Raw genomic sequence first — 18,953 nt, 5'->3', positions numbered from 1 at the left:
TGCCTGGTGCAGCTGGACACAGCTTCACAGCCAGCTATACGTAAGAGGAAGCAGGGAAACTAGCAGTTTTACTAACAATTACGTGTAGTTTACTTGGCCTAGAAAGAGCCATTTGACAGGCAGCTGAAGGAACAGGTAACATTTGGTTTGCTGCTTAGCAAGGAAGAGAGTAATGAAGTAAAGAAATTCAGCCAAATTAAATTTAATAAAGAAATAGATTTTATTCCGCGGCCGAAAGATCGGTCACACAGAAAGCCACTACCGGAAAAAGGTCAGCCCCAAGCCCAGGATCGGTTCTGGGTGAACACAGATCTGACCTCTATCATGTCAGATCACCAAGTTCACGAATGTCGCTTCGGCTGGTTCCTTCTTATACAGTTCTTGGGCAGAGTCAGAATTAATTCTATTCTTCTCGCACTTTAGCATATTCATGATTTTTCTTGTCCCGAAGTTAGACTGCACAAAGCATTTCCTGGGTCTGATGAATTGTCCATCTTGGATGATGAATGGTCCATCTCCGATTCCTGGAGCAGTTATTCTTAGTTCCCAGAATGGGATACTCCTTTAACGACTCGGAGATGTTAATCAGTTTCATCATCGTCCAGGTCATTGCCCAGGTGTGGCGTTAATGGCTCCAGATAAGGTCTACCTCCACCCGGAGATAGACTTTTTCGTATGCTGATTAGTTCCTGGCCGTATTGTCTTCTCTGCTGCTGCCAAGGCTTGCGAAATTTTCTCCATCCCTGGCCTGGTGTTTGGGCTTAGGCGTTTTTATTTGTACAATTAATATATACATTTATGTACACAAGCACGAATTACCAATTTCATTTATAAGAGTAATAACATGGAATCAAGAAATATAAACACAGAGTAAAACCAAACCAACGAAGTGGGGCAAAACACCAGAAAATTTTCAGGTGGAGCTCACTACATTTAAGACAGAACTGGTTATTGGGGAGGAAGGGGGCTCTTGATCTAACGATACTTTGCCTTCTTTGGGAAGATACTTCAAAACATCCCCTGACCCTGGGGATTTTTTCTTGCCTGGGCACTGAGGGGCAGAATAATTGGGACACCCTGGAAATGCACTTGCAATGCCCATTTCATGCTCCCAATGCATGTTCAAAATTCAAGGCACTTTGTAGGTGGAAGAGATTCCCCTGGCTAGCCTCCCACAGCAAAAGGCTCAGCAGGACAGCACTTCTTCCTTTGAGATAATATATTAGGGAAAATGGGATAACTGCTTTTTTGTCAAAAGAGCAGCGTTAAAATTCTGCCGTGCTAGCCTTGCTTTGCCCAGGGCAAGGAATTTTTTTGACAGGTGAATAAAATATCATTAGTTTCTCCACTGTCATCAATCATCAAAGTGAAGGCTGGGTGAGTAACCTCTTCAGACAGTCCTGGGGACTGCATTAGCCTCTGGTTTCTAAAGAAGTGGAGAGGGGCCAAGACAGGAAGCTGCCTTTATATCTAAATGCATGGGAGGCAGGCAGCTAAAACCTCTCCCCAACTTTGACTTTTTTCCCTAAGTGTTAGAAGCTGACAACAGCATAGAAATGGAGATTTCACGTTGTCACTCCAGCCTCGCCCAGCTATTTGTGGCCAGGTAGCCCAAGCTGGGCTAGATATTGTATCGAGGCATTGCTGAGAGCACAACGTAAGTTAAGGAGAGAGAATGGCAAATCTGAAGCTTTTGTCTAAAGGTCACATACTTAAAGCTTCTTTCTCATTTGTGTGAGCTAATTTACTTAAAAAAAAAAAAAAAAGAAAAATCTTCACAACAAAGAAAAATGAACAGAAATCTGTCCCTGAGACTGCCATGGCAGTGAACTTCCAAAGCTATTGTGATTTCAATAGAAGAATAGGAGACACTGCCGTCGAAAATGCCATTGATATTGTAACAGATCATTGCCTAAATAGACCATAACAGCCCCCATTTCAATGGTTACTGAGAAACGCATTAACCCCTTCCCGTCTGAGTGCCTGCACCATCTCTGTGTGACACATCAAAGGAGACACACCAGATAGTATGAATTTCACACCCTTTTTCTGCCCATCAGTTCCTCTGAGCTTCCCTGTCCCTTTCCTTTTCCACACCGTATCAGAGCGAGCCACGAGGGCAAATTGTTTTAAGTGCAGGCAGAAAACCTGGGGTTAGTGGATTGTCTCCCCCCAGCCCCACTCCTCAAACCACCCAGGAGAAGGCAAAGCTTTCCCCAAAGGTCTGGGGCTCAGGGGCAGTTGAAGTCCCAACAATTTACCAAAATAAATTAAAAAAACCCACACACACACATATATTTATATCTATCTATCTATCTATATATGTCTTTTAATTCCCAGTGGACCAAGCCCCAAACCCTTCAAGGGCTTTCAAGGAGAGATTAAAACCAAACAAACCCAAAAACTAACAACACCCCCTCCAAAAAAAAAACAACCAAACCAACCAATCAACCAAAACCAACAACAGTAAACTGTTGCAGTGCGGATACTGTAACATGATGTACCAAACAAGGAGTCCCGTGGAAAAGAAATATATATGGACAGATTCTTGATAGATGTTTCAGAGATGTTTATTTCTCCAGCTACATGGCCGGGGCTCTGCCGAGGAACTCCTACAATCATGGGACCCGAGGGACCTTGCCCACACAGTGAAACACGAAACAACCAATGGGGAACGAGGCTGAGCAGGGGCAGGGAAACCCCATCTCTGTCCCCTCAGGGCCCCTCTCCCAGGGCTACATGGCAGGGGGAGGAGACCCCGACATTTAACCCCTTTATTTTTAACAAAAGAGATGTAAAACTTAACATTGAAAACAACAAGGACAGTTTCAAAACAAAACAAGCCACCCTCTTGAGTCTTCGAATGTCCAAACAGATTCTGTGGAACATCTTAAGGCTGACAGAAGGGAGACAGAACTCTCCAAGCATGCTTTGTGGGGAAACTGAGGCAGGAGAGAGTTTAATTTCTTCCCTCCCCCTTTTCATCCCCCCCTCGGCATTGGAAAGGGATTTTTTGGGAAACAATTGGCAAAGGCATGGTTTTGTGAGGGAAACCATGGATGAATAAACGGATTGGGAATACACTGGGGGTAATAGGACATAGGGTAAAAGGGAAAGGTGGGATTAGGAAAGGGAGACTGTAGGGGGGGCCTACAATGGAGATATTGTCTAACATGACTACAATTTTTAGCATATATACTGCCTTTTACAGGAACACCATCAGGCCCAGTGTCCTGCGATGCTTGTAACCCTTTTCTACCTTGTATAATTTTGAATTCTACCACCTCTCCATCTCCCAAGCTTGGGATGCATTTTTCAGGGTTATTCTTTTTAATAGCAGTTCTATGCACGAATATGTCTTGCTGGTTGTCACGTCTTGTTATAAAACCATAATTTTGTTTAACATTATACCATTTTACTATTCCTAAAACCTTAGCTGCAGTGATTTTTTCCTTTTTCCGAGTTGCTGCTGTTTTCTGTCTCGCTGCGTTCTTGCTTTCTCTTTCACTTGCTCCCACGTTGGAATTGCCAGGGCTGCTAGTGCTGCCAGGGCCGCTGGAGCTGCTAGTGCCTGCATGCTCTTCCCGGGGTCGCATTCTGGGCCACGTGGGCTGGGCCGGGCCGCACCACTCAGTTGTTCGTGCGTCGCCTCCTCTGGTCTCAGCTTTGCTGCTGCTGCCAGGCGCTGCCTCCCTGTCTCGGCCGGGCCCCCAAGTGGCGGCCCCCCCGCGCCCTGCTCCAGCGCGCATTTTGGCTGGGTGCGGCTCCGCTCCACCACCACCGCCACCGCCACCAGCTGCCGCCCGTGCACCGCCCCTCTTGGTCGGGCGTTCACAGGGCTCGCTCCACCATGCGCTGCATGGGGCCGGGCGGGCACCGCCGGGTCGCGCCTCACTCTGCTGCCGATGCTGCAGCTCGCATGGCCCCGCCCACGCGCAGGAACTGCCTCGCTGCTGCTCGCAGAGCGCTCAGTGCACGTGGCCTGGGTCGCATGGTCCCTGAGGCAGGGTTCCCTTCGCCAGGACACAGCTGACATTGCTCAACAGTCTCAGTAATTAAATAATATTCATGAAAATATTCTTCCATCGGCATATATTTTGACTCAAAAATTAACTGTGTCCAAATGGTGTTCCAAAAGTCTTTGGCAAGAATTAAATCCCAAGAAACATAGAAAAAGTTCTTAAACAACCATGCCAGGAAGTGTTTCAGTTCTCTTTGAGCTTGAATTAAGCTAAAATTTACAAATCATTTTTCAAGAATCTTTTCAAGTTTAAGATAAATGTCCATATGCGGCTCTGAGAGCCAAGAGTCTTCCCATGGTTCCTCCATAGTTTAGATATGGAATAGCAAAACAAAAACAAGAAGAGGAATCCAATGCTAGCATCTCTACCATTTATGTTGCAGTGGGGATACTGTAACACGATGTACCAAACAAGGAGTCCCGTGGAAAAGAAATATATATGGACAGATTCTTGGTAGATGTTTCAGAGAGATGTTTATTTCTCCAGCTACATGGCCGGGCTCTGCCGAGGAACTCTCAACCACAGGACCGAGGGTCCCTGCCTGCACCAGGAAACACAAACCAACCAATGGCAAAGGAGGCTGACCAGGGGCTAGGGAAACCCTGTGTCTCCCCCCCAGGGCCCCTCCCCCAGGACCACATGGCGGAGGGAGGGCCCCAACAGTAAACCTAACAGTACGTTTTTTTGAACTGCAGTTCTTCTCTTCCAGACCCAGGGAGGCTATTGCAGTAGATGCTTCTTAAGCTCCTGTTTGAGGTTACTCATTTACCTTGTTCTTAAGCTCTTTGCTGTGTCCTACCACTGGGACCTCCTGAAATATTAAGCTAAACATCTTTCAAAACATGTCATGCCTCACTGTCAGCTTGACTTACAGATCCTGGGGAGAGAAAGAATAAAAGTAGGTTTCTTTTGAATAAAAGGACTATTTCCATAGTGCTCCACATTAATTAAATTCAATCCTTTAATTCTTTACTAATTGAATTTGGGGCCACATTTGCCATTGCTTAGCATGGGTCATATGCCAGGCTAACTAGCACTAGCTTGCAGAGCATCCTCCTGCCTTTCCTTGTGCCACACTGCTCTGGATTTGTGACATTCTCTCATTACTTCTCAGGCATGTATAAGCATGTATATAGGTGTTACATACACATGTGTGAATAAATATAAATATGAATATAAAAAGCAAAACTCCCTAAATTTCTTCTTATTCAGTCATTCATCTTGAGTTTCTCCAGGGTGATTTTTTTCTACTAAACACTCTCCTGTTATACTCCAGCTGTTAATTGTTTCATTGACTTTAAAAGTTCTTTGCTATAGTCCTGCAGTCTCTTCTACAGAGTAACATATTTCAGAAACACAAGTTTTCATATTTCAGAAAACAAGAAACACAGATTTCCATGGGGCATGGATATCTGGCACCAAGCCAAGATCTGTTTCCCTGCTGGAAGCCCACGGCCATGGCTCCAAGTCTCTGCTCAGCAATTTGCCACCCAAAAGCACCACGGGGCCACTGCCTGCTCAGATACAGTGACTTTTCCTGAAGCTTCCAGCTCTTACCAGATAGCTTTGAATTGATAATTGCGAAAGGCAACTCCACTTTTTGGTAAGTTCTGCAGGCAATGGAGGTCCTGGGGAGGACACTGACTGAGGATCCATTAATCCCAATGAAAGGACCAATGGTTCTTTAATCCTGCACAATTACCTCAGGGTCTCCTGGGGAGCTCCTCAGCTCCTTCTGGCAGCCCAGGATGTGAAGCCTCTGGCAAGAGGCTGAGCACATTCCCCAAAGGGTCTACAATGGGATCAAAGCTCTTCGAAGCCAGAGGCAGCTGGACTAGTGGCTGCTTAGGGAGGTGCCACTGGGGCGATGAGGATGCTCTCAGTGCCTGATAAGGCAAATGCAGTGCAGGGGCAAGGAAGGGTGCTCTTGGTGCCTGGCATGGGTGAGTGCAGCCCCCACACTGCAGCCACTTCACTGCTAAGTTCTGAGCAAGGTCAAGAAGACACCAACTACAACATTATTTTCTTCTTGCTTCTGGGGAGAATATTTTCATTTGAATCCCATTCTTCCTGAGCCTTAATTACTTTTACTTTTTCAGAAGATTCAAAGGCAAATAGCCATCCTGCAAAAAAGGCAACAGATTCAGAGAGTTGCCACAAAATGACTTCTATAACCCCCTGTCCTGTTTCATGGAGGCCTTGGGAGAACCCAGCACAATGAGAAGTAAAGCTACACTTTGCAGGGCTTCAGTGGCAATTTCCTCCCCATATGTTTCTCAACACACTCTGTTAATTTAGTTTGTCTATAATGAATTCTGTCATTATTCCAAACATCCATTCTCATGACCTAGTCTTATAGCGTATCACCACCAAGTATCTTTTTTTGGCTATACAATCTCCCTGGGGAACTGAAAATTGTCTCCGTCTGCAGCATAACTATGCTGGGGAGCAGCCTGGAAAACAGATCTGAGATTATTCCTTTCTGTGTCAGTCATTTAAGCCTCTTTGTGTTAAAGTTGACATTTGTCTTGATGCTGTCTCAATAGGCCCCGCTGGCTGGGTTTCATTCAGTGCTCTGAGCCGGGAGGAGAACTTGCCTCTTGTTTTACTTTCAGTCCATTATTGTGCCAAAGCGTGAAGGGAGGGAGCTGAATAACCACAAACAGGTGAGGCAGGGAGAGGCTTTCTGTCTCTGCTCTCAGCTTGCAAAAGCTGAGCTCTTTGGATGCCTTTCAAAGCCAGGAGAAGCCAAAAGCAATAATCCCCACCATGGGAGCAGGCAGGAAGGAAGGGTATCTGGTGTTGGCCAGAGATGTCCCAGCGCAGGGGAAGCGCATTCCCTCACGGTGACATCGCTGTGAGCCAGAGCAGCCTCTGCGGGGCCAGAAATGCAGAATTTGAACAATCTCCAAGCTCCACACCCACCCTGCTGCAGCAGAGTCGGGCAGCAAGGAAGGCTTTTTTAAGTCTGTGCATGTGAAATGGCTGCTAAGAGTAAGGACTCTTTTTCTTAGCCACTGCTGCCTCTGCTTGCCCCTGTTAGCAATCTGTATGTGCCAGATGTAGGGGTTTTGGCAAACCACAGCCATTTATCTCCCTTCTTCCCCTACCCCTTTCCTTCATTTAGTCAGCCTTGCAAAAAAAGCTGTTATTTTTACCTGACCTTCACATGGCTGCAGGCTGGCTGGCAGTAGGTGGGTGCCAATGGGAAGTGCAGGGAGGATCTTCCATGCAGGAATCAGATGTGGAGCTTTTGACACTCATGATCTTCCCTTTACCGTGCAGTGCTTTCATATTCATGTTTTCAGCACCAAGCCAGAAGGTGGCATTTTCCTGAGGCATCCCAAAAGTGTCCTCTCCAAACCATAACCAGAGCCTCTCTGAAGTCCCAACATGCAGGCAAAGCACATGCTGCACACTCTTGGGGGCAAACAGGATCAACTCTTATTGTCCCTGCTATTCTATCCACCTTGGATTCCCAGGGATGGCTCCAGGAGGAAGGTTTAGCTCATTCAGTCCCCCTGTTCAGGAAGGCTCTCCAAGACATGGCAAAGCATGCAGCAAAGCATCCCCCATCCCCTCTTTGGAGAAGAACAATCAGGCACCTGTAGGAACACTCCGGCAATATCTGCATCCCTGCCTCAGACGGTTTCCTGGCTCCAACCCAGCCCACGCTCACTTACTTCAGGCTCCACATCCTGGGGAAATGTAAGATGTTACACCAGCATGGCCCTGTAAAGAGAGAAAGGAAACAAGGGTGCGTTGTTTAGTAGCAGCAGGCTTTAGCTCCCACAATTGTGTGAGTTAATCAGAGGCATTACACGTGTGGTGTTGTGCAACTTCAGATGTCTCACCCCAAAAGCTCCAGTAACAAGGGATTAGGGGAGAGGCTGGGGAAGTCAAAAACTCTTCACTGGAAATTTGTTTCAAGATGTTTACAGCCTGCTTCTGAAAAGAGGTTGCTTTGTCTGTGCTTTACCTCCTGAGCCCCAAGGACTGTGGGTGCTCAGGACATGCTGCTACCCTGCTCTCACCAAACAGCCCTGCAAGGATAAAAGCAACTGGCAGAAATGTGGCACCCCAGCTTGAACCCATGCCAGATTGAGAACAAAGCGTCTGTACACATTATGTTCCCTCATGGTAGAAGTCCTGCTTTAATTCAGACTCCTGCACAGACTCCCTTAGCAGCAGCAACATCACTCACTCAGAACACCTTGTGTGACAGAAACAAGCCCATTCCCCTTGAAATATCCAGGGGCCATGGTCCTGATGAGGGGCATTGGAGGGACTATTGCTGTCCAGGCTCGAAGGCATGCACTCACCCATGCCCAGCCCAATATCAAAGTATTGCATGAAGCAGAATGAATATCCAGGGTTTCAGTGAAAAGGTGAACAACATTTTCAACAAAGGGAAGAAAACATCCACAAAAGCCACTCATATCATGGTGATCCAACTTCCCTGTAGGAACTGTATGGGCAGATAACCCAAGTACCCCAGCACCTGTGCTGGCCCAAAATCTTCACTCAGCATTGCTCATAGTTGCAGATCCCAAGCACCTGAGGATCCTCATTCAGGTCTTTCTCGGCATCTCTTGCCCTGTCTCTTAAGAGGTCTCTGGGATCATGGCATCCCAAGCACTGGCACTCTATCTGCCTGGCTGTGCTGTGCATCCAATGCCATGAGAGGGCACAGCAGAATGCCAGCACTTCCAGCCAGGACCACCTTGTCACAAATGTCTGTGGTAGAAACAGCAATTTCTCTTCTCAGGACCCAGTTTGGAGCAATGCATGAAAGGAAAGGTTTCCCAGCCAACATTAGCTGGCAGAACTGGTTGATAATCAGGCAGGACAGATGCGAACACACAATGCCTTGAACCCAATCAAGAAAACATCCCGGGAGTACCTGTTAATGTGAACCTTTGGAGGGGTAAAGTGGTCATTCAAATCAGGGCAGGATGATTGATTCCAACCTAAGAGAAAAGCACAAATAAAACTGAGTCCTATCCAGAGGGAAAAAGCCAGCTTGATCTGAGGTAAGGCTTGACAGCAAATGGATTCAAGTTTTTTTGGTTTCCAAGATAAAATAATACAGTGGAGATCTGAATGCATGGCACTGAGGAAAGCTGCGTTAGCAAGTCCCATTTAGGTATTTTGCAAAACTAACAGAGGGGTTACACTCAAAATGCCATAGGCATTGCTTTCCTCCTAGGAAGCATCCTTTGCTTCCCAGCTTTACCAGTCAACCACATTTATCCCTCAGTGTGTCACTGTGGCAGTAAATAAGCACCAGTTCTTTGGAAGAGCTCGGGCAGCAGCTCCAGTTCGGGCTCAAACCCTCCTCTTCTTAAAATTTCCCTCCAATACAGAATTATATCTCCTGTCAGTACAAATTTTGGTTTATAAAACAGGCATGCAACACATCTGGAAGAAAAATTGCACCTGTCAAATGCCCTGCCCCATGAAATAAACCTGTGCAGTTTCACTTTTCACCTAGTAAATACCCAAGCACTCTCCAGAACAGTCTATTCCAGTATTCAAATTTGTTTCCATTAATATGAGAAGCTAGGAGGGTTTGGAAGAAAAGGAAGGAATTGATTAAAAGCAGATGGTATTCATTATCTTGCTAATCACAATCCTACAAGGATTTTTACAAAGAAAAAAGAGAAAGAAAAAGCAACATCAAGAAAAGGTCATGCTAGTACTTTTCAAATAAAACTTTAGAAAAATAACACTTCCAAGGATTTACTCCTCTCTCATGAGAAAATCAGCTTGTTTCGTATCACAGCTCAGCCATGCTGGGAAAATGTCTTTGTGATACAGTCATCATTCTCACATTTTGTGCTGGGACTGCAAACTTTTGCCGAATGTCTGAGAAAAAAACCTGTTGAAAGGACCATTACAACGTGTACTGTCCCACAACCTCCGGCGGCACTGCTGTACTTCCCAGCCTGTTCTTTTCCCCAAAAGGAAGTCACAAATAAGCAAACAAAGCAAACAAAACCAAATAGAGCTAAAATGAATAGGCAATTTATTAGCCAGAACCAGAGTAGTGGGAAAACCCAAGGATGGATTCTGTCTGAGCTGACTGGCTGGAGTTCACTCAGAACAATTTTCTTCGGAGGATTTTCGCTCTTGCTATCTGATCCTGCTCCAATTAAAGTCAATGGAGATGTAGTTATTAACAATCCACAGCACTGCAAGAGGGTGAGATGCCTATATCAAAGACCTTGGCACTTTTTCACATTATAAAGTCACAAAATTCAAATGGGTCATACTCAGCCTTGCTTTGGGACAGCAGAACAGGATGCCAGTCAGCAGGAGGAGGTGGTGGAGGTGGTATTTCCAATATCCAAATATCCAAAATCCCAGTGGTATTTCCAACTGCAGGAGCATAACTCTTAGCTTGTTCACCACCACACTCTCCTCTGGCTTTTCAAAACCCACCAATCTTTCACAAAAACTACCCAGAAAGTGTCTTAAACCAACCTGGAATGATCCTGCTCACCTCTGGGTATCCAGGGCAGGGGATACCAGTCTCCACAAGGTAGTGGCATCTTGGAGCGGGTTCAGCGAAGACAGGAAAAATCCAGTTATGATATGCTCAGCCTCCTGGAATGAGAGGCACTAGGAAACCACCAGCAATTGTCACTGACAATAGACTTTATTCTTTTCCTATAATACTCTTTTTAAAATAGGAAGTGGTTGTACAACACACGGCCAAAATATTCCGCAAGTAGACATGGTGCTACATAAGCCAAAAAAGCTATGCACTGGTGAGATTTTGTGGTCTTCAGGCTGAGATTCCTAAGCAGCTATTTATATGATAATTTATTTTTTAAACCACAATGACTCAAGGCTGCCCTGAATAGCAGCAGATTCTTTGTTAACAGTCTTTCTGTGCCATCTCACAAGGTACTAAACAGCTCAGAGACAAATGAATCCCAAATATGCCTCCACACCACCCTGCTCCCTGTCTGGGAATGTACAGCACATCCACGATGATATTTAGACTTGACCTAAGGTTTTCTTCCAGCTATCCCCAGCTTCTCCTGCTGTTATTTATTCACCCTCAAGTCAGTCCCTTTGAGAGGCAGGGGTCCTGCCTGCAACACATCCCATTTTCAAGACAAGGTGAAAATGTGTGAAATGGAAAGAGAGATAGATGTAGGTCTTTTTGCAGGCACATGTACAAGAAAAGCAAGGAGATCTGTGAACAGATAAACTTAGGAAACCCAGTTTTCTGCAGCTTTCACCTGTGGGTTTTCTGAAGACAGCTGTAGACTTACGCTACAACCTTCTCCACCAAGGGTCCAGCTTGAACCCTTCTCCACCATTCTGCTACTAATTTTTATGAAATTTAGAAGAGCTTGATCTCTTTGGGATAGCAACCCACATGTCAAACAGGGCTGGAATCAGGCATTTGGGCTAAAAGTTTTCCCTTTTTATCTAAGCACTGTTGTCTTATGAAAATAAATGAAAACTCCAAGTCCGTTCCTTAGACACATGAAGAAGCATCACACTGTTATCTTCATGGAGTTATGGCTGGTTTCTGGATCCTATGTGCATGCAGAGCTGCTATACCTACCATAGGTAGAGTGTAGAAGTCTGTCATTGCTGCAGTGAAGAGCACCAAGAGCTGGGCACCATGTAGGGGTTTGGCTCTCATTGGGAAGTGAGTGCTTTGGGAGGCAGGAGACACCCACAGCTTTTTAGACCTGTGAGTCACTGCTCACATCGAGGCCTGGTTGTATTTAATGTTTATAAAATGCAGCATTGCATTTAATGCCCATTTTTTCAGGCCTAACCTCTGAGCACTCCTGCTGGAAATAAACCCAGAGCACAGCTGGGGCAGCATGAGAATCGCTGAGAAGAAAATACACAACTACAACATCTCCTCAAGGAGCTTGGCAATACTCAGAGCTGTCTTTTCCAACATCCCCATGTTCCAAGAATCTCGTCCCCAGCCCAGAGGGTTAAACCCAACTGTGCCTGCACTAGGGCATTGCAGGTGAGAGCTCAGCATTCCCCCAAGCTTCACTTTGCCCGTTATCTTGCCTGCAAGCCCAAGTCTCTGTGGTATCTACAAGAGGGAAGCTTGAAATCGTGTATTTCTGGTTAGCAGTTACTAAATAAAAATACCCCAAAGAAAGAAGCACTGTACTAATGCTGACACTCTGAAAGATAAACAGGAGCCTGGAGTCCTTGGGGGCTCTAAGTTAGCTGGTTAAATAAACAGCCCCACCCCACGTGCCAAGAACAAAGCGGGATATGCAGTCCCAGGGTGCTGCATGGTGACCACCCGGCACTGAGCTCAGCCTGACGTCCTGCCAAGAGAGACCACCACACCCAGGAGAAGCAAAACCCTTCAGGAAACATGATTCTCCTTCACTATAATTTTTGTTTTAATAATTTGATTTTGTTTCCATTTAACTTCCCTGCCCGGCAAGCAACACTGCGGGGTCAATCTTCTGTTTGCCCAAAGCCACTGGCCAAAAGCTTCTCCTTCTCTCTCACTCCTACCTCCATATCTATAGATTTATTTAAAGAAGGGGGGAAAAGCCCATAGCACAAGATATCTTTCATTTTAACTTCACAGTCAGCATCACACACAGCTATTTTGGAAAAGCACAAGGAAATACCCTGCTCCTCATACTGTTGCCACTGGACCCCACTTTCACCTTGCCCCAGCTGAACACCATGAGCTGCCAGAGTCACACAATGTGCCATAATCCTTCGGTGGAGACAAAAGGGAACCTGGGTAGAAGTGGAGGAAAGGCAAAACATCATGGGCATAGTCCCAGTCTGACTGGGCTTTCGGGGCAGGGACTTGTGCCCAAGCTCAGCCAGCTCCATGATGGTTCCAGCTGCAAACCTTCCAATGCATTAGTCTTTCTCCCTCACCCAATACTTTTGGCTGGATTTGGTCTGTAATATTTTGGGTTAGAACTAAAGATGACAAAATTTCAGCCCCAAGGGCCAGCTTCTCAAAGCAAAGCACACATGCCCAGTGGTCAGAGGGAGAAGGGACATTTATTCATCACCCACAGCGACGACATCAAAATCTAGCCAAAGAGGGTTTCCTTGGCTGGAAAGATACCACCAGCCAAAATAAGTACTCAATGTATTCCTTGCAATACTTCTTAAATTCTTCTTCTATCTTTTTTAAACATGGTGATTTTGGGGCATGGGGAAGGTTTGCTGGTCAACGTCCTTGGGAATCCACCCGCATTACTCCTGCACATGTGGCACAACACAACCACGTTATCTGCAGCCAGGAGAGCATCTCTGAGCCTGGAGCGCACAGAGCACAGGAGCAGCCACGGGAACTTCCAGCATCTCCTTGGGCCTTGGGAGAGCGGCTTCACAGGAAAGGCTCCAGCTGAGCACACAAGATTTTCCTCAAGACAAAATGCCTTTCTTCTTTTTTTTTTTTCCCCTCCTCACTGAGTTGATGGGAAACTGTTTACAGAACTAGAAATATCCCCTATGGAAAAGTCTGCAAGAATTCAAAATGAGTGAAACAGCTGCATTTTTTAAAAGTCACTGGAGTGGAATTTGATGGAAGGTAAGATCTACACCATAGTGTTTTCCAATGCCTTTAAGAACTCAGTGGCAGAGATTTAATTTTCTGTTAAGTTCCACAAGGAGGTTATGAACAAAATCCATCGAGAGAAAACTCTGTTCAGTATCATATGCTTAAGTTTTTACGGTTTTTTTCTTTCTTCCTAGATAATCAAACCTTCACCTAGATTCTAAACTGCAGAGGTTTAAATGTAATTCTAAGATAGAGCTCACACACTGAAAGACAGATCATGTCTTGAGCATATTCTGAAACATACTTTTAGGTATTATTTCTGTTATGAAAGTACTAGTATCAATCCCCAACTTTAGATGGAGTGGCTCTCACTTAAAACAGAGTTACTCACACTGATACATGTGAAAAAACACAAAAAAGAAATACCTTCTCCAGGCATATGGCATCAGGAACCTCTGACTGCCAGTTTGCAAGCTGAACTTGCAGGTTTGCTCATCACTGCGATAATTTAGGGGTTTTTACTTCATTTTTGGAGATTGCTTTTAGAAATGAATAGTTTGTGATCAGACTTCTTTTCTCTTTAATTTTAGTACCAGAAGGGCACAGATCTGCTCTAGCTCCTCCATTCAGACACCCTGCCTATAAGGGTGGGAGCGATGGAGGGGGATGTTGTTTAGCAGCAAATGGACACTACCCCTCAACACAAAATCATCTCCATAGCAAAGCACTGAAGTTTTTTTTATCTTCTAAGAATGATGCAGTTTTATACCCTTTCAGAACATCAGAAATGTAATGGATCACTAAAAATCAGTATAAATAAGCCTGTGCTACTATTCCTAAACAGTGGTTCTGACTGGGAAAGACCTTACTGGGAATTGTCTGAATTAAAGAGGAAGCTTAGGGTCAGACCTTTGGGAGAAGTTTCTAACCTGCTTTTCCAAATGAAGTCACATATGGTCCTGCCAGCTCCAAGGCGAGTCTTGTCAAGAGATTTTCTCAAGCCACTGACGATGAGTAACATGCAATGAAAGTCCAGCCTGGAAAGGTGAGGGCCAGCTGAACACTCAGGCAATTTCAATTGTAAATATGAGTATCTCACTTGTTATTTACCTGGCAGATGAACACCACTCGGAGTAATCAGAATGTTTGGAGACTGGCATTCCAAGTAATGCATGTGCATAAGCAGCTCCTTTGATAAAGCTGAAGAACGACATGCTCTCCTACCCTCCTTCTCCAATCACTTAGAGTAGTCTCTAGGATTGTGTCCATACACATTCTTCCTAATTCATCCCATTAAGAAGGACATTACAGATGCTGCTGGTTTATTTTTGTTGTCTTAAAGATACAGACTGCGCTGCTGGAGGCCTGGGTTTTGCACAGGGGACATAATTGGCTTGAGATCACATAAATCGAATGAGATTTCTTTCCTATGTGAGCAGTAAAAACACGTGTTTCCTGTCCACCTCACAGTCACTGATACAGATTGTTCTCTCAATGTGTCCCATCACACAGGTCTGCAGGAATACCAAAAAGTGAGTTGCATTTCAGGTTAGTCAAAAGGGTTGATGACAGTAAATTTATGTACATTATGATGGCAGAATTTCTGGCTTCTAAAACAATGTTTGCCTAAAAGAGAAACAAAACTTAAATTCAGCTCACTGTTAAAGTATGAGCCACCAAATTTTTGCTCAGCATCCCACGCAGGAGACCGTGCACACAAGGGTTGCTTACATTGACAGGAGAATGGCCATAATCCATCAGAAATGTCAACGTATGGCACTGATGGGGCCATTGGTGCAGGGCAGTAAATTGGGGGTTAATGGGAGTAGAGAGTCCAGCAGCAGCTCTTCCAGCTCACAGCTATCTTAGTTCTTTATGTTTTATGTCTGTATCTCCGAGGGGGTAAAAGATAGAGAAGAGACTTGCCAAAGATCCTACAAAATATCTCTTACAAAACGAGGCATGAAACCAAGAATTGCTGACTGACAGTCCTGTGATGGCCCAAACAACACACTTGGGCCAAGTCTTCCTTCCAGGAAGCTCAACTGAGCACAAATGCTTCATTTTCTAAGAGCAGCTCTACTCCAAGCCTTGCATCTACCAGGCAGGAAAGGCAGCCAGGTCCCTCTCCATGGAAACTTGAATGCCCAAAGTGGTGTGTGAGCAGCTCTCCCCACAAACAAACTCTTAATTACATGCAGAGAGAAGTATTCTGTCAGAGAAGTGTTGCATCATGAAGTCTCCCACATCACCAGTTTTTAGAGGAACCAGTAGGATCCAGGGGGAGATTTATCCTGAACATTTTTCATGAGCATTTCTGCAGTGCCAACACTGATCATGTAGCCAAGCAGCATGGAAGGTCACATACTTTGAGATGTTAACACAACACAAATAATGCTTTTGCTGATCATTAGATCTGTTGGCAGCCACACCCCAGTGCCCTGAAGGACACCCCAGGCAACCGAGGGGAACTCTCAATGAAAAACAAGCCATCAACCCACCTGAGGACACAAGATAGAGACGGCAGACGTTTCTAGGGGAGCGTGTTCCTCACTGGCTGCCATCTGGGAAATCAGGAACTCTGTTTTACTTGAATGCTACTCAGGATTTAGTTTTCAAGAGAAACTGCAGGGCAGGATAACAAACAATGGCACATTTGTCCCAGTGAAGCCTTGGGGCTGACACTGGCAGACAGGAGGTGCTCACAGTCTTGGAGCACAAACACCCAAGAGGAGCACCAAGCAACCCTGGCTGCTTGTTCCCACACTGTTCAGCATTCCAGAGCTGAACAGTGCCCTGCAGAACCTACCCTGGGGTGGGTTTCCTGCTTTCAGGGATATGACTCTATTGCAGATCCAACACAGGCACTCCTTCTTGATTTTATTGACTTGGTTTACTCTCTGCAAATGGATGTAGGGATAAAAAAAACCCCAGCAATGTACCTTTGGCCTTTACAAAGCAGCTCAGAGTTCAAGGAGCAAGTGACAGTTTAGGAAGGCTCTCCAGATTATAATTCCCCCATTTTTGGTATGCTTTCATGTTTTTCAGGCATTCAGTCCCAGCTGCTATAGACAAGGAGCCAGGTCACAACCCCTCAGATGCACCCTCTCCCCACAGCTTTCTGTTCAGCTTCAGTGTTAGTGATCCCAGCCCAGCATGCACAACCAGGGGAGAAACTGGGACGGGGGCAAGGCTCTGACTGAAGACAACAAAAGGGAATAAACCACCTGAATGGGGAATCAAGAGGTGCTTGATTCAGCTGAACTCCTGATGTCTCTGGTATTCAGGTTTCTCATTCAGATCCCACTGACCTAGCCTTTCTCATATTTGTCCACCTCACTTGTAGGGGTTGTTGGCAACAACAAAGACCATTTCTTTCTGTGTGCTCAGCCAGTGCCCAAAAGAAGGGCCCCAGGCTGGACCTCAGCTGCTCAGCACAAGTACAATGTGGGCTTCAGTCACACCTGCTGTGGCACCAGCTCTGTGATGCCCAGGCACCAGCACCCTGAGCTGTCCATGCCAGATATGGCAGCTGTATCATGCTCTCCCTAATACAGAGAACTTTAAAAAAATCACAAATTATCATCAACAGCACTGCTCATACTCCCCGTGGAAGCCCACTGGGAGCCCACAGTCCCTGTAGCCAAGTTGGCAATGCCATCTAGTGCATGCAGGCAGAAATAGCACAGAGCTGCAGGTGGGCAGGTGTGCACAGCCCCAGACGTGCAGCCCAGATGTGCCCTCAGCCAGGGCGATGGCAAGAGGGTACTCCAGCCCTGGACATTGCCTGACCCGGATTTTTCCCACCCAGAAAGAGCTTGGCCTTATCCAGACAACCCATTTGCCTGGACAGGGAGGGGGAATCCTCCCCTTTCCCCAAAGGCTTTCAGCTGAATTTTTCCAGCTACATCAGCCTGTGGTCACTGCTGCCAATATAGCTTCACATTTTGGCTCTCTGGCGTCACTCAAATGTAAAACATCTCCCACACAAACATTTTTTTTGAGCAAGGCAAACACTCTCTCAGTAACTAGAACCATTTCTCTTAAACATGAACAAAGCGAGAGGTTTCTTCAGACAAAGGAACTGAAGGTTTCCTTTTAATGAGAGCATTCTCTGATGCAGACTGAAATCTGTGGCATTCTGGGGTTTTTTTTGGTTTTGGTTTTTTTTTTCTGAGTGCCTACTTTTAAAAAAATTATATCTGGGCTGATCGTAATTTTCTTCTTGTGCAACTTTTCTGTAATTTCACCAGTGATTTAAAACAATTTTTTTAAAGGGGAATCACTTGGCTTTTAAAAATATTTTTAACCAAAAAAAGATACGTCTTTCACTAAGAATGTGTGACCTCTACAAGCATAATATTTCAACAGCTATTGAAAACAGATATTTTGTTAAGAAAATGAAGAGTTATGAACTTTGTGTTTTGCTGAAAAATGGGTCCATTTCTAGCTCTGTAAGATGCAGCTCATTCTCCAACTGTTATTTTAGGTTGTTCTTCAATCTGATTTAAAGGAAAGAAATTTTCTCTCAAAGCTTTCCATATTTTCCATACCTTTAACAAAACATTCAAAAAGACTGTTCCTCATTACAAACCCTTTGCCTTCTAAGTGCCTTATATATTTAATAGGCATAAAAGTCAGAGAGGACGGGGGGAAATGGGTCTACCTGAGCTTAATTTAGAAACAGAATTTAATATATAGACCAGGTCCAACCCACTCACTGCAGTTGGGTGTAAGAGCCAAGATTGACTCCCACTGTGATGTGACGGTAGAGCAGAGGGGATATTTCAGTGGCGACTAGTGTGCTCCAGGGGTTAAATCCACCCTGGCCATGGAGGGACATGCAAAGCCTCTCTGTAGTTGAAGCTGAAGCCGCTGGGGCTGGATGAAGCAGGACCGGAACAGGCTCAATCCGACTGCTGCTGGAGTCAGTGGGAGCCACTCTGCAGGCTTGGAGCTAAGTCAGAGCTTAAAGAGGAACTGGAAGGACAAAAGCTTGTGGGATGAGGCCTTAAACCAACAGCTCCCAACTCAGTACAGCCTCAGAGAGTATCTAAAATAACCAGTATCATTAACCCTCATGCTAAAATAAATGAAATTCAATAATGTTAATATACATTAATTCATGCTAATAGAATCACTGCTCCAAATGCAGAGTTAATAAGCCCAGTTAGACCACTACCACTGGCTACATATTTAAAAGATCCAAAATATTTAAATATTGACCACATTCCTCTGAAATTAATAGTATTTCCATTGGATTACACATTGATCTTGGCTGAGCCATGCTTGACATCTGGAGCAGTTAAAATAGCAACCTGAACAGCCATAGTCTGCCACTAATTTTTAAAAGTAAAAAGCCCATTTTAACTTCTGTGTTCTCATTAAAACCACTC

The 18,953-nt window shown here is 45.2% G+C and overlaps 1 long non-coding RNA gene across 1 annotated transcript; it reads right to left on the bottom strand.

Moving 5' to 3' along the window:
• Positions 1–4,466: 4,466 nt before the first annotated feature.
• Positions 4,467–17,768, bottom strand: LOC116451076. The gene is made up of 3 exons (XR_004243083.1): positions 10,528–17,768; positions 8,926–8,992; positions 4,467–7,754 (listed from the first exon to the last, which is right to left on the bottom strand). It is a non-coding gene; the product is annotated as an uncharacterized LOC116451076 (long non-coding RNA).
• Positions 17,769–18,953: the final 1,185 nt, after the last annotated feature.

Source organism: Corvus moneduloides, chromosome 14 (assembly GCF_009650955.1).
Source record: "Corvus moneduloides isolate bCorMon1 chromosome 14, bCorMon1.pri, whole genome shotgun sequence".
Classification (NCBI taxonomy): domain Eukaryota; kingdom Metazoa; phylum Chordata; class Aves; order Passeriformes; family Corvidae; genus Corvus; species Corvus moneduloides.
The sequence above is the reverse complement of the archived record's forward strand: the minus strand, read 5'-3'. Positions and strand labels throughout refer to the sequence as shown.